Raw genomic sequence first — 18,372 nt, forward strand, 5'->3', positions numbered from 1 at the left:
CCACACAAAATTCAGTTTGGTTTATAAAAAATATTTCAAATTAATATATTGAATGAATTACTTGTTTTTCTTGTATTGTTTTTACAATAGAGTGAGACCTCCAATAATAGAGCAGAATCTCGTAATGGACAATGGAGTCAGATACACCTGAGCTTCAATCCTTTTAAGATATCACCACTTTGAGCCAATTACTTTACTTCTAAGACTCAGTATTTGCATCTGTAATTTGGAGATAATAACATCTCCTTCATAGGGAGGTTATGAGAAAACAGACAATCTTGTAGAGGGCATGCGCTCTGCCTGACACAGTCATGATTCTCAATTACTGGTAGACATTATCAAACTAGAAATAAAGGTTCTTACTCATTCAGGTATAAGATGTCACAAGTTTTCTAATAACAAAACTCCACCATTAACCTCTGCATTGGGCCATGAGGGATACAAGATTAAACAGATTAATGTATTTGGAGGATATTACCCTTATTTATGTGTTAATAATGGATATAAAGTAGTCTCTGGCAACCCCCAAGTGAAGATTTTTTTGAATGATTTTTCAACCACACACGGGTTATTGACTGGTGTCAGCTCTCAAGAAAACAAAGGCTTTTCCCCAAAGCCTGGCAACAGCATCATATTGGCAATACTATTAATCTCTTTAGAGAAAAGAAAAATCTGGTTCTCGTAGAATTGTCTAGAAGTATTCCCTTTAAACTTGCAATCTATTCAAATTTAGTATTTTACTAACCATGCTAGATATAGTTTTAACGTAACCCTTTTAAGAAGAAAGAGATTGATTAATTTGCTGCTGACAAGAGTTCACATTCTTTTTGTTTTTCTCAGAGGATGTATCTGCTTCCTATTCTGAACGTGGTTCTACTTTTACAATCTAATTGCGCTACCCTACACTGCTCTATTATCTTCTGAGTCTGAGCCTACATTTTAGGCCAATCACAGAAGATTCCAGGAACAGAAGACTCGGACATTGAAGCCTGCACAGATACATAGTACTCTATGTGTGTGTGTGTGTGTGTGTGTGTGTGTGTGTGTGATAAGTATATCTGCTTCATATTTTGTAAGCATGCAGTTCTGTGCTTTAGGCTTGTCCTCACAATTTCTTAAGATAGGTCAGAATTATTGTCTCCATATGATGTGCGATATTTTTCATCTAATAATAAGCGGCTGAATGATTTAAGCACTTTCTTTGGCTTCAAACTTACTTTGCTCCTTTCATTGGGTATTGGATATATAGTGAGAATATTTTCCAGATGTATAGACAGATATTTTGAAGAATTCAGGCTTCAAATTCAGGCTCTATTAAGTTTAACTACTAAAATATCACTGTGAGTGGTAATTAAATGTGTCCATGAAACACTATAATTAATGAGATGCAAGCTGAAGCAAATATTACATATGTAGAAGCTAAATACAAAGTAAGATCCCCTTTTCTTCAGGTTAACTTCATGGATTAAAGTTTTGTTGCAATGTCATCTCATTCCCTAGAAAATCATCATAGTGGTACCAAATTTAATAATATTCCATCATATTTTGGAGTTAGAAAGTCTTGAGAGATTGAACTTTCTGAAGCATCTGTATATTTGAGCTTGTTATACAGGGCTGAAGTCTTGATCTTCTGTTTTTTTCTCTCTAGACATCAAACCTTTAATTAGGAACTTACCTGATTACTTCCTCTGCTTAGCATAGAAAAACCTTACTGCAAAGTTTAGTATGAGAGACAAATCCTACCTCACAACAGAACCATCAACCTAAATATTACAGAAGGCAAAATTGTTCAAACTCATGTTAAGTTCTCTCTTCTGAATATCGATCTAATCTATTATGCTTCTAGAATCATTGGTAATATACTAAACATGCAAACACTGAACATTTATTCAAATAAGTACCTAACATGTCCTACAAGAATGTTATTGGAAACTTTCATACATCAGAAATATAATCTCAATGTCATCATTTTACAAGTGAACAGAAGTGTTCGGAGAGGTGGCTTTAACTTTGTTGAGGTCACATAGCTGATAAGCTGAAGGTTAGAATTTCAAATCTAGGACTTCTAACTTCAAGGCCAAATTTATCCAGTTATACTATATTTGACTCTTAAAATACTATAAGGTTTAATAGAATTTTGTAAAAATTGTGTTTTATTCATTAGTCTTGGTCTTCCCTCTGCCCTGTGGTTAAAACCAATGATCCATTTATTTAGTAAGCTCCTCCAAGGGCAGGGATCAGGTCTTCTCTCCCTCTGTATATTCTTAGCAGCTAGTACAGTACAGCAGCTAGTACAGCAGCTAGTACTCTGCATGAGTAGGCATCCAATAAGTGTTGATTCAGACAGAGACCATTCTTTAAACCAAATATATGCCAAACTCAGATTGTTGTCCCCACAGAACGTGTCTAATTTTCCCAGAAATAGAAATTCTCATTCAATCTATTACAAGGTTTTCTGTTTCTGTTTTATTTTAATGTGTTAGGTTTCTTTTTTCTTTTTAACTATCACACCAGGAAATTCTTTGACAGAATATATTGGACTTCCCCTAAGAAAAACTGACACTAGCCATGAAAATTTTCCTATGATCACATTACAATATTGTTCTTTCTTTCTTTACATTTAGAGATTAAATTAAGAAAGTATTAATAAAGCTACAGTAAAGCTTGTAGCAGCATGATGAATAATCAAGAATGTTTATTCTTTGCACTATACTATTCTATATAATGTGGTATCCTTTGTACTGAAGTCTACAAAATTAGAAAGTTAAAACTCACAATAACTTTTACAAAGAAAAATCGAAGCACTACAATTGACAAGGTAATCTTTACTTTTACAAAATATACTCATGATATAAATTCTCTACAATATTACTTTAGATTAATAGTAATAAATCCCTAAGAAGCTGTTAACACAGGTTAGTCTAACATTTACTTGAAAATATCATAGCTTCTGATAATTAGAAAAGAATTCGGTTCATGCATGGACTGCTAGGTGCAAATGAATTCCATTTTGTTTGAGCAACAGTGGAAGATCTTACTGGTGGTGTGTGGAGATTGTATTTTTTCTATAAATTCAGAGGAATGATATATATTCTTAAAAGTAGCTCATTCACAATATTTTCTTCTCATAGGTGTTACCCATATACTGTTGTATCTGTTTATCTGAAAATATATATGTACACACACATATATATGCATATGCAGAGTTGATGACATCCATCAAAGAAACCATAACACCTTATTCAAATAAAGACCAGAAATATATACACCGGCAACAGGTAGGCTCTTTAAAATAGTATCTCCATGGTTATGTAGTGTCTTTTGTTTATATTATGTTTCCTTATATGAACTGTGCACGTTATTTTTAAGAAACCAGGCAGAGTAGTTACCATTCACTTAGAACCACAAATATTTCTGAATCTGTTACTTTCCTCATAGGTCGTTTTTCATTCGTACTATGATTTTGTTCCATAATTTTCAAATATATATATTCATATTTATGTGATATATCCAAATAAAATTATTATGTACATGTAATAGTCATTTATTCGTTCATTCACTTTGCTTACCCAACAAATATGTTTGTCACTTGCAATGTGCCAGGTACCTCTTAAGACCCTAGAGAGTTATGACAGGAAACCAAACAGACAAAACAATTCCTTTCCTGATGGAACTTAGATCAAACTGAAGAGACAGCACAAAATAAAATGATCAATTTCCACTTGTGATGAGTTTTGCAAGGGAAAAATACATTTGCAATAAGAGTATATATAAATATAGTTTAAACCTGAAGCATAGAGTCTCTTTAAATTAAAACAAAAATTCAATAATGGTTTGGTTTGCAAGCCGAGAAATGTTGTGTAACTTCCGGTGGTATTTTGTGCACTGCTAGAGCACACATTTCGTTTTTGTGTGGGGATTGTTTGGGGTTTACTGTCTCACATCCCTGACAAATTTTTAGATATTAAAAGAACAACCACATAATATCACAGCTTAGAAATTATAAATATGACTTTTCAATCCTTCCTTTCTTTTCTGTAGAAAAAGAAATGTGAGCCTTTTGATTCATACCTATGTTCTTATAGGCTGATCAAATTCATACAAAAAAAATAAAAATAATCATGTAAATATTTAAATTTATCAATTCTACCATAACTCAAATTAGGAAAACTTCAGAGTTCTGAATTTTAAATTATTGTCAAAGTCATTAATTAAATGTAAACATAATCTGTGGAAGTTCCACTGGAGAATATTTCTGTGCTCCCATATTTTATACACGTGGAATTTAATGGGAGATTTGTGGTGTATTTATGATCAGTATGTAAACAAGAACAAGCAAATTGTGAAAAATAATGCTGCTTATTGAATGTTAAAACGTGTTAATAACTTTTAAATTTCACAATAATTATCATTGACCAACTGCAACACACCAGGCCTTACGATGAGACTTCACATAATAGGGTTAACAGATATTTGCCATTATTTTCTCTCATAATATTTGTCTATAAATCATACATCACAAGATAATTCTATATGAATTTAACTGTGCTTTTTAAATATCCATCTCCTGCTCTGACAGTAAATTCTGTGAATGCAAAATGCAGATCCACTCAATGCACAGTACTTGGAAGATAGTATACGTTCAATTGCTATCTTGTGAATAAATAAATGAGTGAATAGATGAATAAAATGAAATGTGGGCTAACAGAGTAATAATGGCTATTTCCCTTTTATCAATGAATTTCAAAATCAGATGCCATTTATTGCATAATTCTTGTATGCCAGGTTTTGAACTTAGCTTGGAGTGATTGTGTACATGTTATTGGATGTGCAAAAATTTAAAATTTTGATCTCTTCATGGTGGTTTATAAGTCATTATGAAATGTCCCTTTTTATCTCCATGTTGCCTTCCTTTAAGTTTTCTTTTTCTGAAATTACTCTAAATGTTCTGCTACCAGTGTTTGCTATTTTTTTTCCATCTCATCACTCACTCAATCTCTATCTTTATAATTAACATGTCTTTTATAAGCATTAAATCCTTGGGTTTTTATTTATCTATTATGACAATGTTTGTCTTTTATTTGGAGTATTCAGTCCATTTACCAATAATCATTAATGTATTTGCATTTATATCAGTCATCCTACTATTTGTTTTCCGTTTTTCGCATCTATTTTACCCACTTTCTTGTCTGGTTCCTTGTTTTCCTTTGTGTAACACAAGGTATTATAACATTTTTGCTTTTCCTCTACTAACATGTTAATTACATTCTTTTTATTATTATTTTAATGTTTACCCCAAATATTAAACCACACATTTGTAACTCATTAACGTTTTGAAATATTATTATTTTTACTACTTTGCCAGTAATGCTAGTACCTCAGAATACTTTAACTCTGCTTACTTCCTTTCTATGTTTTGCATTACTGAGATCAGGGTTTTGGGTTTTTTTTGTTTGTTTTGTTTTGGTTTGGTTTTTTGTTTTCTCATATGTTTTAAACTCCAGGAGATAGTATGATTATTGTTTTGTACAGTCAATATTTATTATGTCTCACACTGCACTGTTTCCCTCGGGGATCATTGTTCTTTGGCCTAAGGGAGTTCTTTTAATATTTCTTGTAAAGAAGAGCTACTAGTGATTTCTCTTAGCTGTGATTTGTCTGAACGTGTCTTTATTTTGCCCTAATTTTTAAACTATTTTCTACAACTGTATAATGTTATGTTGGTGGTTGTTGGATTCAGTATTTTAAATATATCATTTTTTCCCCAACTTCCGTTGTTTTTGGTGAAAGGTCAGCTCTGTCTTATTATTTCTCATTTTTCTTTGGCTTTATCTCTTTCTTGTCTTTATGCTTCAGTAATTTGACTATGGTAGGCATGATGCTTTTGTATTTATCCTGCTTATCATCTATGGGTATATATCTTTCCTCGTTTTGAAAAATCTTTGATCAACATTTCAAATGTTGATTTTGTCTCATTCTGTCTTTCTGAGACATCATCAATATTCAAGCTAGAATAATTGACTGAGTCATTTATAGGTATTATGCTCTCACCTCTTTCATTTTTTTCGCTCTGTTTTCAGTTTACAAATTTTTTATTGACCCATCTTCAAATCTAACAATCCTGACTTTTATTTTACATTAGTTGCTAAACCCATATATAACCACTATCTGTATGATTTTTCAACAGGTTACATACTTCTCTAAATTTTATTCCTCATTTATGGACTAAAGTGACATAACTAGATAATTTCTAAACATTTTATCTCTGAGATATTATTGAGCTCTAAGTCATTAAGGTAAGGTTTTTCATATGTTAATTGCATATACTCACACTCCCTTGTTATTGTTTATTCACTACAAAATTGTTAAAACCATATATTGAGGCTTCAAATTCATTCATTTGGTTTTCAGTCCTAGAATCAAGTTCATTAATCTGATTTTCAGTCCTAGAATTCCCTTTGATTATTTTTATAGATTCTGCATATTTGGTGAAATTATCCATTAAAAAATTTTTTTTTTGTCTCATTACCTCTATTTTTGAATATACGAATCATTATTTTAAAATCCTTTTGGATAACACCAATATTTTCATCTCTTGTTATTTCTCTTGGTCTTTGGTCATTTGGTCTAATTTCCTGTCAATGATAAGAACTTGTAAATGACTTGTAATTTTCACTGAATGGCATATATTTTATTTACAAAAAAAAAAAAAAAAAATTGTATAACTCCAAATAATGTTAACTTCCTCCACAGAAGAGCTATCCTTTCCTCTAGTGGCAGATAGATGTGGGCGCTATAAGCTTAATCAAATCAGGGGTTATGCTGATTCAAAACTGGACCACAGTTTTGGTATGACTCCGTTTACCTTTGGTTTGCCTCATTTTTGAGGCATAGATCTCCAGAGATTTCAGATGGGAGCCTATTGTTTTCACTATAGTCCCTCTACCAGTGTAACTTGAACTTTAATGATCGTTTCTCAGCATTTTGAGAATGTCTGATAACCTGCTTTGCTTTTCAGAGGCTTTGGCTTAGATGTTTAATCTTCCATTTTTAATCTTCCATTCCACGCAGTTTCAGAATTTGGGCAACTGTTTTGATGGAGAATCAAGCTATTAACTTGGAATTCTTCAAGTATTGCAGGTTTTGTTTTGTTTTGTTCCATTCTGAAACAGACAAAAGCTTTTGCTGTTTTCTCTATCTCCACCAGCAGAAGCCCTCAACTTGGATTCTTGCTTCCTTGCCTACAGGGAAAGTCACTGATGTTTGAACCACTAGTCAACAAACCTTTCCACAATTCAGTCCAAAAAAGGAAGGATAAAGATGATATTAATTTGTGAGTTTATGAGTTGATTCCCATGTCTTTGCAATTTCAAAATTTGGAATAGTAAATACCAACATGTTTCAGAATATTGTAAATCAGATCAGTGTCTCCTCAAAACACTCATTAATAAAAGAAGAAACATTGATGGAAAGATGTAGCTCTTGTTAAATTGTGTAATATAATTGTATAAATATCAGAAACTTTATTAATTAAAGTTATTTCTTGGATTTTATTGTCATTGAAGAGATGAGATGGTGAGACAAACTTTCAAATAGTCATGAAAACTTAAGTGCAAAAAATAGAAATTGTTTTGAATAAGGCATGTTATCAGGCTTACGATGGCATATCTTAGATGATTTGCAACAACATTGGTTTATCACTGTCGATATTTAGGAAGGAAGTACCAAAAACTTTATGGAGAAATTATCATTTACACACTTTTATTTATTAAAAATTTTAATAATTTTTTTTATTATAAAAATAAAATTTTAATTTATTTTAATGTAGAATTAAAAGCAATCTCTAAGTATCAACAGAATAATTTCTTTGTAGTGTCTTTTCTATAAACCTTTAAAATTACTGAAAAATTTTTAAAATACCTGTAAGCTACATTATGGGCATAATTTAGAAAGTCATACATTCTTTGCTGTGATTGAAGAGTGTCTGAAGACGATGGAAACACAAAGTTATGGCAATACCTTTCTCTAATACAGGTGGATATTAAATTAGAGAATTATTTTACATTGTTTTCTATTTATTTCCTTTTGTTTATAATTCCTATATAAGTGTAAAGTATACCAGAAATGCTCTTAAAGTACTTTGAGGTAAAACTAGTGACTTTTTCTTAATTTAAAAATATAGGTGCAATGATTAGTATACAAAGATTATTTGGGAGAAAGCTTGAGTATTATACTAAATACCTCATGCTTTTGAATGGAAAAAATGAATGTCAATTAAATCAAGAAATATTCTGAGAAAAAAAAAGATTATTCCTTCTTTTGTTAGTGTAGATTTTTGACCACATTAGAAGAATAAAATATGATATATATTATCAACCATCACAAAATAAATAGTTCAGCAAATTCCTTTTCTAGAACACAGCTATCACTCACTTCTTGTCCTTATGTTAGGATGGAACTCTGCTTAAATATGTCACACAGGGACCCAGGCTTAAAAATTAACCACTATCTGTATGATTTTTCAACAGGTTACGTACTTCTCTAAATCTTATGCCTCACTTATGGAATAAAATGACATAACTAGGTAATGTCTAAACATTTTATCTCTGAGATATTATGGAGCTCTATGTCATTAAGGTAAGGTTTTCATATGTGAATTGCATATACTCACACTCCCTTGTTATTGTTTATCCACTAGAAAATTTGACTCAGTGTTATGAATCCAAACACCAAATCTCATTTGGCAATGACAAAGTGTGTTTGCATGCATACGAGTGCGTGTGTATGCCAAAGCACAAAATCATATAAATGTACATGCTGAAAGACCAAGTGAGATAGAAGTGAATTTCATCCTTTGAAAACTTCCAATACATAATCCATATTTCCTCACTTTCACTTCAACTTTGAACAGCAACATCTAGGAAGGTTAAATAGATCTAAGTTATTAATTATTAATCTCTAACTCTGCTTTACCCTCATGGTAGTGACAACAATAATAAAGTTCATTCCATCCCTATGAGGGCTTATTCATCCCTTCATTAAAATAAGACTTATTGCTGGACATAGTGAGAGTCACTGGGGTGCTCTCCATACAACTGGAGGCATTTGAGTGCCCTAGAAATAACCAGGAAGAGTGTGAATCTCGTTTTGGGAGACAACAGGGAAGATTTCTCAGAGAAGATTATATAAGGTAGAGACAGTTCCTAGACTTCCAGTAAAGACAGTTTTTGTGAAAATACACTCATAAAAAGCAAGCTCTTCTCCTTCCCAAAGTACCCATACTTTCATCTATCATTTCCCTTTCTTTCTTATGGGAAGATGGATCTATTCTGTTCTAAACCCAGCTCGTCCATTGTTGCAGCTTTTACTTCCCCCAAGGCCTCGTACCATTAATTATCAATTCCTTGTTAAATAGTTAATTCATCTTCCACTAACTTTTTATCCTTCCAACTACAACTATTTTCAATGATGTCCATGCACTAAAAAAAACAGAAACAAAAACAAACAAACAACCTGTCTTCCAACCTCCCCTTTACTTTAGCCACTACCTCTTTTGTACTCATAGGAAAATTTCTTGAAGATGTAATCTACTCCCACTAGCTTGCTCAAGCTTCTACTGAAAGACCCTCTCTAAGATCATTAGAGATCCCTTAGTGCTGACTCCAACAGCTCTTTCTTTATCTAGAACCTGCTTGAATACTTAATATCTTTACAACGTTTGACTTTGAGGACCACCCCTTTTTGAAAAAGAACTTTTCCTTTAGCTTTATTTATGATATTCTCTTTTAGCTATTTATTTAAATTTATCATATAGGCTCTTCTTTCTAAATTTTTTTCTTGAAAGTTTGTATAACCTTTTGTCTCTTTCACATTCTTCACATGTAATGATATGTGTGTTGACTTCAGAAAGTTTCAGTAAGGATAAATAACATAATGGGTCCAAAATTATTGACACATGCCAAGAACTTTAATTAATAAATGGGAGATATTATTATAATCATTGTGTTCATAGTAATATATTCTAGTCTAACATAGAGATGACTGCTGGATCCAAGCTCTAGGAGCACTTTGGATCACAGCACTATCCAATACACTTTTCTATGAAAATGTTGAACAACTCTGGTGTCCAGTATGGCAGCCATTATCCACATGTGACTTTCAAAGTGTTTGCAATGTGGCTATTGTGAAGGAGGAGCTGAAATTTTTAATATTACTTGGTTTTAATTAATGTAAATTTAAATATCCACCTGTGACCAGAGACCACTCTATTGGATAGTACAGCTCTAGACCTTTACTTTTAACTTAGAGGACATTCAGTTTGCAGAATTAAAACATGTCTAACATGTCTAACAACCAGCTTCCCCTTCTATATATTATAGAACAAGCTAATTTTCTGAATTCCCTATTTCAATTAATGGCATCAGCATTCACCAAGGCAGCAATGTTCAAATGCTATGAGATGTATTAGGATTCATTTTGAAATGAAAAGATCATGACTTTTGAATCAAACACACCTGGCTTTGAATAGGGCATCTCCATTTCCTTGTCATTTGACCTTGGACAAATTAAATAACCTGCAAGAGAATCTTTTTTTTTTTTTTTTTCATTTGTAAAATAAAAATAAATATGTGTATCACACAAGGCTATTATCAGGATTAAATGGCATAGCATATGTAAAACACCTGGCATAGAGGCTGGGCATATAAAGCGTATATATTTCATAAATATACATTACCTCTTTTCTTGCTTCCAATTTCAAATGGATTAACAGATTCTATTGATCTCCTGCTGAAATATTTTATGAGTCTTTCCTCTTTTTCCATTCCTATTGAATATATTCTTATTAATCTTCTTCTCATCAACTTTTTCCAGTAGAATACCCTCTTAATCAATGCCTCTTCCCCCATTCTCTTTTAGTAATATCTTTTATCCAATCCATAATCTAAATTTCTACAAAATAGCTTTCCAAAATATTGGTCTGATCTTGTCACTCACTATTTATTGCTTTATAGTTTTACTACATGAGTATGTAATTCTGTATTACATGGTTCTAATTTGTAAAAAGTAAGTGGTACCACAAGTGTATCATAGTACAAGTAAGTATCCTTCTGCAACCCTCAAACCTGAAACTTTGGATTCCACAATTTATAATTTTAGTTATGCATAACTCTCGTTTCTTTATTTTTATATTTATGGCTCATATAAAAAATAAGTTACAATTTAGTTATTTTCTTGATAAACATTTAAGGCTGCTTTGAACATTCTAGTATATTTTTCCTAATGAACACACACAAATTTTTTCTAGGATATATACCTATTATATGGAATAAAGTGAGCGAATACTAAGGGTACAGCTCATTGATTTTAACATATGTATACACCTCTGTAACCACCACCAAAATCAAGTTACAGAATAGTCCCAGTATCTCAGAAAGCCATTATTCCCTCCTGTTCCAGAAACACAGTTCTGAGTTCTATTACTCTATATTCATGCTCTGTAACTTCATGTATATCAATGGACTCTTTCATGTCTAACCTCTTTTCCTAAATATTAGGTTTATAAGATTCATCTATGTCCTGCATGTAGCTTCAGTTCTTCCTCCCCACTCATTGCTCTTGAGTATCTACTGTATGAATACTCCATGACTTATTTATCCATTGTACACCTGACGTGTATTTGAATTAGTTCCAGTTTCTTATTATTAAGAATAAAACTTTCATGGAATGAACACATGCGCTCATTTCTGTTCAGGTTTTTCCTAAGACTGAAATTGCTAGATCACAGGGTAATACATTTTTAGCTATAGTAGATACTCTCCACATCGTTTATCAATGTGGATTACCAACATACATTCTAACCAGAAATTGCTGAGAGTTTCAGTTGCTCCACGTCCTCCACAATACTTGAAATTCTGGTTGCGATTCTCATAGGATTCTTGTGGTATCACATTATGGTTGTGCTTCTATTTCACTGATAACTAATATTATAAAGTACCTTTTCATGTGATTATTATCATTTGAATATCTTTCATAAAGTGTATTTTCATGACGCTTATCCATCATTTTGTTCTTTTCTTTGTCTTTTTGTTTTTGATTTGTAAGACCTATTACATAGTCTGGAATGAGTCATTTGTTGAATGATGCATTGCAAATATCTCTACTAACTCTGTGGCTTGACTTTCCCCTCTTATTGTGCATTTGATGAAAATAAGTTCTAAATGTTCATGAATTACATTTTTACAAATATTTATTTTATTGTTAGTGATGTTATACTATACCATTTAATATTAACTCTATGTTCATGAAAATGTTCTCCTATGTTTTCTTCTTTAAGCTTTACTATTTCAGATTTTACATTTATTTCTACGATCCACCTGAAATTAATTTTTGTGTATGGTTTGTGTAGGGTCAGGGTCCATTTTATTTCCATATGGATAGTCAATTGACCCACCACCATTTATTGAAAAGAAAATCATTTCCCCCACTGAATTGTGGAGGTGGCTTTGTCATAAATCAGGTTACCATGTATGTGTGGGTCTGTTTCTGGAAACTGTATTCCCTGCCATTGAAATATTTACCTTTGTACAAACAGCATACTGTATAAATTGCTGTAGTCTGAAAATAAGTTTTATGGCTAGTAAGTCTTCCAGTTTTGTTCTTTTAAAGATTTCCTTTCCTATTCTAGATTCTAGGTCCTTTGCATTTCCATGTACATTTTGGAATTTGTTTGCCAATATCTAGAAAAATCTGCAGGATTTTCTAGTATACATTACACATTTCTTTCTAAGAATTGTCTTTGATATCTTTGGTATGACATATCTTCACTACTGTTCAAGTAATGTCTAATCTTGATAAGTTAGTCGCATGTTTTAAATTTACAAATATTTGGAAAATTTTTGTTTTTCTGTTATTGATTTCTAATTTGATTTTGTTATGATCAGATAGTCTGTACATTTTCAGCCTATTGAAGTGTGAAGAGATATGTTTAATAAGACATATTTTGATCAGTTTTGGTAAATACAGTGCATGCACTATTATGTGGTGGTGCCTCTCTCCTCAGGACACAAATGATGTCTGCGTGCTTCTGTGACAGGTTGTATTTTCCAAAGATTGGCCACACAATAACCCCCATCCTACATGTTCCTTTACAATGTGACCATCACATTTTTATCAATAAGAAGTGGGGTCTATGTCTTTTTCCCTTGAACATGGTGGACTTGAGATTTCCTTATAACCAAAAGTATGCTGTGGAAATGATACTGTATGACTTACAAAGTTAAGGCAGAAAGTGCATGCATTTTTGCCCTGCTCACTGGAACACTTAGTTTTGGAGCACTAAGCCACCACCCACTAAGAAGTCTAACTACCTTGAAGTCGCTATGCTGTCAGAAGTGAGACCACATAGCGAGGCCATTGCAGGTCCTCTGGTCAGCAATTCTAATCTGTCTTTCCCACCAAGGCACCAGACATATGAGTAAATGAACCTTCACGTGATTCCAATCCCAAGATGTCAAGTCACCTATAGTCTTCAAGTCTTTTAAAACTGAAACTCTGATCATCATGAAACAGAGCAAAGCCTCCCCCTTCCATGCCTTTCCCAAGATTCTGTCCCACCAAAATTGTATAGTAAAATAGTTATTATTTTATGTCTCTAAATTGAGAGAAAAACAGTTATTTAATACCTAGAAATGAAGGGCTGCCATAACAAAAGCCTGAAACATATGGTATTGGCTTTGAGATTGGGCAATGAGCTGAAACTGAAAAAACAAAAAAGACATCAAGATGACTGGAAGAAGGGCAGATAAAAAAGACTCTTGTTATTTGACTGTGGACAATCTAACAACTGTTACGTGTAGCAATATGACACATACAAAATGTACCTAATGAACTAGTGATCTATCTAAGAGCATTTACCAGCTATACAATTTATTTTCAAACTATACCAATTTATACAGTATGATGTTTGTCATGTAAGAAATCGGACTAGTCTGTGGCCACAATGCTGTGTGGAGGTCAAGAACTTGAAGATACCACATGTGCTGTTATAGGCAATCTTAGTCTTTGATCCTTCCCAGCTCAGAAAAAAAGACATAGGGTTAAATAAGCCTTCAAGTGAGTTTATCCACCAGTCTTTGTGTCATAATATTATGAATTTGTGGATTTAAGTTATTCGATGGCTTTCAATCTATGAAATTATTATCTTTTTTGAAGTTCATTGGCTTCTCGCTCTTCATAGCTGGATTCATTGTGAAATGATTCTGGTAGTAATTTCTTTCTTGCTCTTTGGTGTAACAAGATGTTATACTCTCATTTTGACATATCCTAGAATCAGACATTTCCCCAAGGAACTCTGTTTTTGCGTTTGTGTGTGTGTGAACAATGATATTTTAAGAGAACACTCTAGATACTGAGAATGATCATTGCTACTCAGTTGCGTACTGTTTCTAGATGGAGCGAATGTATGTATATAAATAACAGAAATAAATATGTAGATAAAAATAATATTTAGATATAATTATATTTAGATATAAAGAGATATTTATACTATATATATACATAAATATGTGTGTGTATATAGTCATCATGGATTCATACAGATACCTCCAATTCAAGACTGAAAAGATTACATAACATCCTCTATTATCAATATCTTTTTCCTTCCACACTGTGAATCTTTGCTTTAATAGGTAGAGAGAACAATAGCATCAGAGTATTCTATTATTAGTTATTTGTTTTACACAGGCAGCAGTCTAAGACTAACAATAAGATTACTGAATTTATTATTTTCATGTGCTGTCCACTTTCTCCTCCTATTTTTTATAGGTGCACTGTATCTATGTTGTCAGAGCATATAACAATTATATAAAATATTCTCATCTTTAACCTTAATTTAATCTTAATTATTCAATTAATTATATATTTAACACTCACAATTTGTATTCAATTTCATGTCTCTTTAACAATTTTGAATATATACTATAGTCTTTTGAAAAGAAGAAATCCATAATTTTAATGAAGTCCAGTGTATTATTTTTTTCTTCTTTGCATTATACTTTTGGTGTTATATCTAAAAAATCTTTGCCAAAACTATGGACATAACAGTGTTTCTCCTATGTTTTCATTTAGAAATGTTATAGTTTTAGGTTTTACTTTTCAGTCCATTTTATCTTTTAATCAATTTTTGACATGGGAGTTTGTTTTTATTTTTGTTTCCTAATGAAGAACCACTTGTTCTAGCAACTTGTTTTGAAAAAGATGATCCTTTCTTCACTGAATTGCCTTTGTAGCCTTGTCAAACGTTTGATCATGTGTGTGTGTGTGTGTTTTCATCCATCTTAATATGTCTTTATGCCAATATAAAGTCTTAATTACTGAGGTTTTATAATAATTCTTGACATAGGATATTTCTGGCTCTCTAACTTCATTCTTCTTTTTCAAAATTGTTTTAACTATCTTAACGTCTTTGGAGTCCCCTATATATTTTAGAAACAACTTGTTAATATCAACCAAGAAATTCTTTATAAATTTTTCTTAAACTGTGTTACTCTTCATCAGATTTATTTCTAAGTATCTATTTAATATTTTTGTAGCACTGTAAATAGTATTTTTAAAAAATCTCAATTTTGATTGTTTGTTGCTAATATATAAAAGTACACTTGCTTTTATAAATATTGGTCTTATATACTTGATCCATTTTCTTATACATTCTGGAAGGGTTTTTTTAATTTTTTTTTTACACATTTCATCTACATAGATGACCATATTGTCTTTAAACAGAGAGTTTTGTTTCTTCTCTTTCAAACTTTGTTGACCTTAAAAATAAAACAGTCAGTTATTTTACCAGCAAAAATGAATTTACTCAGGAATAACAGAGGAATGGCAATTCAGAACAAGCAAGCTATAGCAAAAGTCATAGGCAAGTCCAACAAAGAATGGAGAAAAACATTAATTTACAGAGAAAAAGAGGAAGTTGAGAGGGGTTGTTTGGACCAAAAGTCCATCAGAGAAAAGTGAGTGTTCAGGGTGATGACAGTTTCTCATTGACTGAGTTACTGGGGTATTGGATTTCTTGTAGGAGATGCAATGTACATATTCTCCTGCTGGGGCCTATAATTGATGATTCTTTCCTATTGATGGTTCTGCTGTTAGGGTCTATAATGGACAATTCTTCCTATAATTAGACACTGGGTTGTACTTCATGAGAGCTCCCAATTCTGGCGCCCATCTCCATTTTAGTGAGGTTTCTCTTTGTTAATTTTCACAACTTTGAATATAATTTTTTCCCTGCTTACTGTACTATCAAAGACCTCTAGTGCAATGTTGAAGAGAAATTGTGAGAATAGATATCTTAGCCTTCTTCCTAATCTTGGAAAAGCATTCTATCTTTTACTATTAAACATGAAGTTAGCTGTATGTTTTTAGATGATTTTAATTAGTTTGAGGAAGCTTATTTCAATTCCTACTTCACTGTTTCTTAAAGAAACGGATGTTAGCTTTTGTCAAGTGGTTTTTCTATATCTATTGAGATGTTCATTAGCTTTTTATTCTTAATCTGGTTAATATGGTGAATTGTATCAATTTATTTTTTTTTTTTTAATTTTTATTTATTTATTTATTTATGGCTGTGTTGGGTCTTCGTTTCTGTGCGAGGGCTTTCTCTAGTTGCGGCAAGCGGGGGCCACTCTTCATCGCGGTGCGCGGGCCTCTCACTATCGCGGCCTCTCTTCTGCGGAGCACAGGCTCCAGTCGCGCAGGCTCAGTAGTTGTGGCTCACGGGCCCAGCTGCTCCGTGGCATGTGGGATCTTCCCAGACCAGGGCTCGAACCCGCGTCCCCTGCATTGGCAGGCAGATTCTCAACCACTGCGCCACCAGGGAAGCCCTCAATTTATTTTTGAATGTTAAAAAACTTGTATTCGTATAATAAACCCCCCTTTGTGTTGAAGTATTGATACAATAATTTTAAACATTTACTTTGCCAAAACTTAAGAATTTTTGCATCATTGTTCATGGAGGATAGCTGTCTGTAGTTTTCTTTATTTGTGATGTCTTTGGCTTTGGTATAAGGGTGATACTGGCCTCATAAAGTAAATTAGGAAGCATTTCCTTCTCTTCAATTTTTCTGGAAGAGTTTTTGTAGAATTGGGATTATTTCATCCGTGATTTTTAGGTGTGTTTCATTACAAAAATTTCCTGGACCTGAAGTTGCTTTTGTTGGATTGATTGTTTGACAAATGTTTTAACAAATAATTGAATTTAATAGACATAGGGCTACACAAGTATCTGTCAGCAAATTTTCCCTTTCATCTATGTTTTTCACTTTTTGACATAATTAAGTTTTTAAATGATAGTTATTTATTTTTCTTTTAATAACCACATAATCTGTATAGATGCCACTTTTGTCATTCATGATATTGGTAATTTATGTCTTCTTTCTTTTTGTTCTTATTGGTCTAGCCAGAGGTTTATCAATGTTATTAATCTCAAAAGGCTATATTTTGGTTTTATTGATTTTTCTCTCTTATTAGGCTTTTTATTTCAGTGATATATTTTATGATTTTATTATCGCCCCACTTCTGATTACCACAGTCACATTTGCTATTCTTTTTTTAGTTTCTTAAAGTGGAAGCTGAAGTAAATGATTTAATACAGGTTTTTAGGGTATTTATTAAAATAGTGATTTAATACAGGTATTTAGTGTATTTTTCATCTCAGACACTCCAGTTTTCATTTCTAGAGGCTTGATTTAATTTTTAATTTTTTAACACTCTACATGCCTCTACTTAACTTCTGGTTCATGGGGGACATGGTAGTAATTTTTAACATCCTTGTCTGCAAAGGCTAATATCTGTGTCAGTTCTGATTTAGTTTCAATGCGTTGATTTTTCTCCTCATCATAAGTTTTATTCTTCTGCTTCTTTGAATTCTTTGGTACCAAATGTTGAGCTCACCTTTCTGTGATATTCTTCTGTCTTGAATCTTAGTTCCTCAAGTCTTTGCTGTCTATGTAGTTCTCAAATAACTTCACACATACCTTTTTTTTTTTAATCTAAGTTTTCTAATTGTTTTTACTAGATGGTTGGTACAAAAGAAGCTATCCTATCATTGCTGGTAGTGGGATTCACTAATTATTTCATTTTGATTAGAAAATAAAATAACAGTTTAGAGAAGAAAGTTATTACTAGCTGCAAACAAGTTGCTTGATAGTTAATGTTCCTTAATAGGATCAGAATTTACAAAAGTTTCCCTTTTGATTTTTGGAATGCTGGAACTCTCTCCTAGCTCTTGATTCCATAGAGGCTACATAATAGATTGATTCCACAGCAAAACTTCAGTTGCAAAATCTCGACCAAAAAATTGTCAACTCCTGGATG

This window comes from Eschrichtius robustus, chromosome 17, assembly GCF_028021215.1.
Source record: "Eschrichtius robustus isolate mEscRob2 chromosome 17, mEscRob2.pri, whole genome shotgun sequence".
Taxonomy (NCBI): Eukaryota; Metazoa; Chordata; class Mammalia; order Artiodactyla; family Eschrichtiidae; genus Eschrichtius; species Eschrichtius robustus.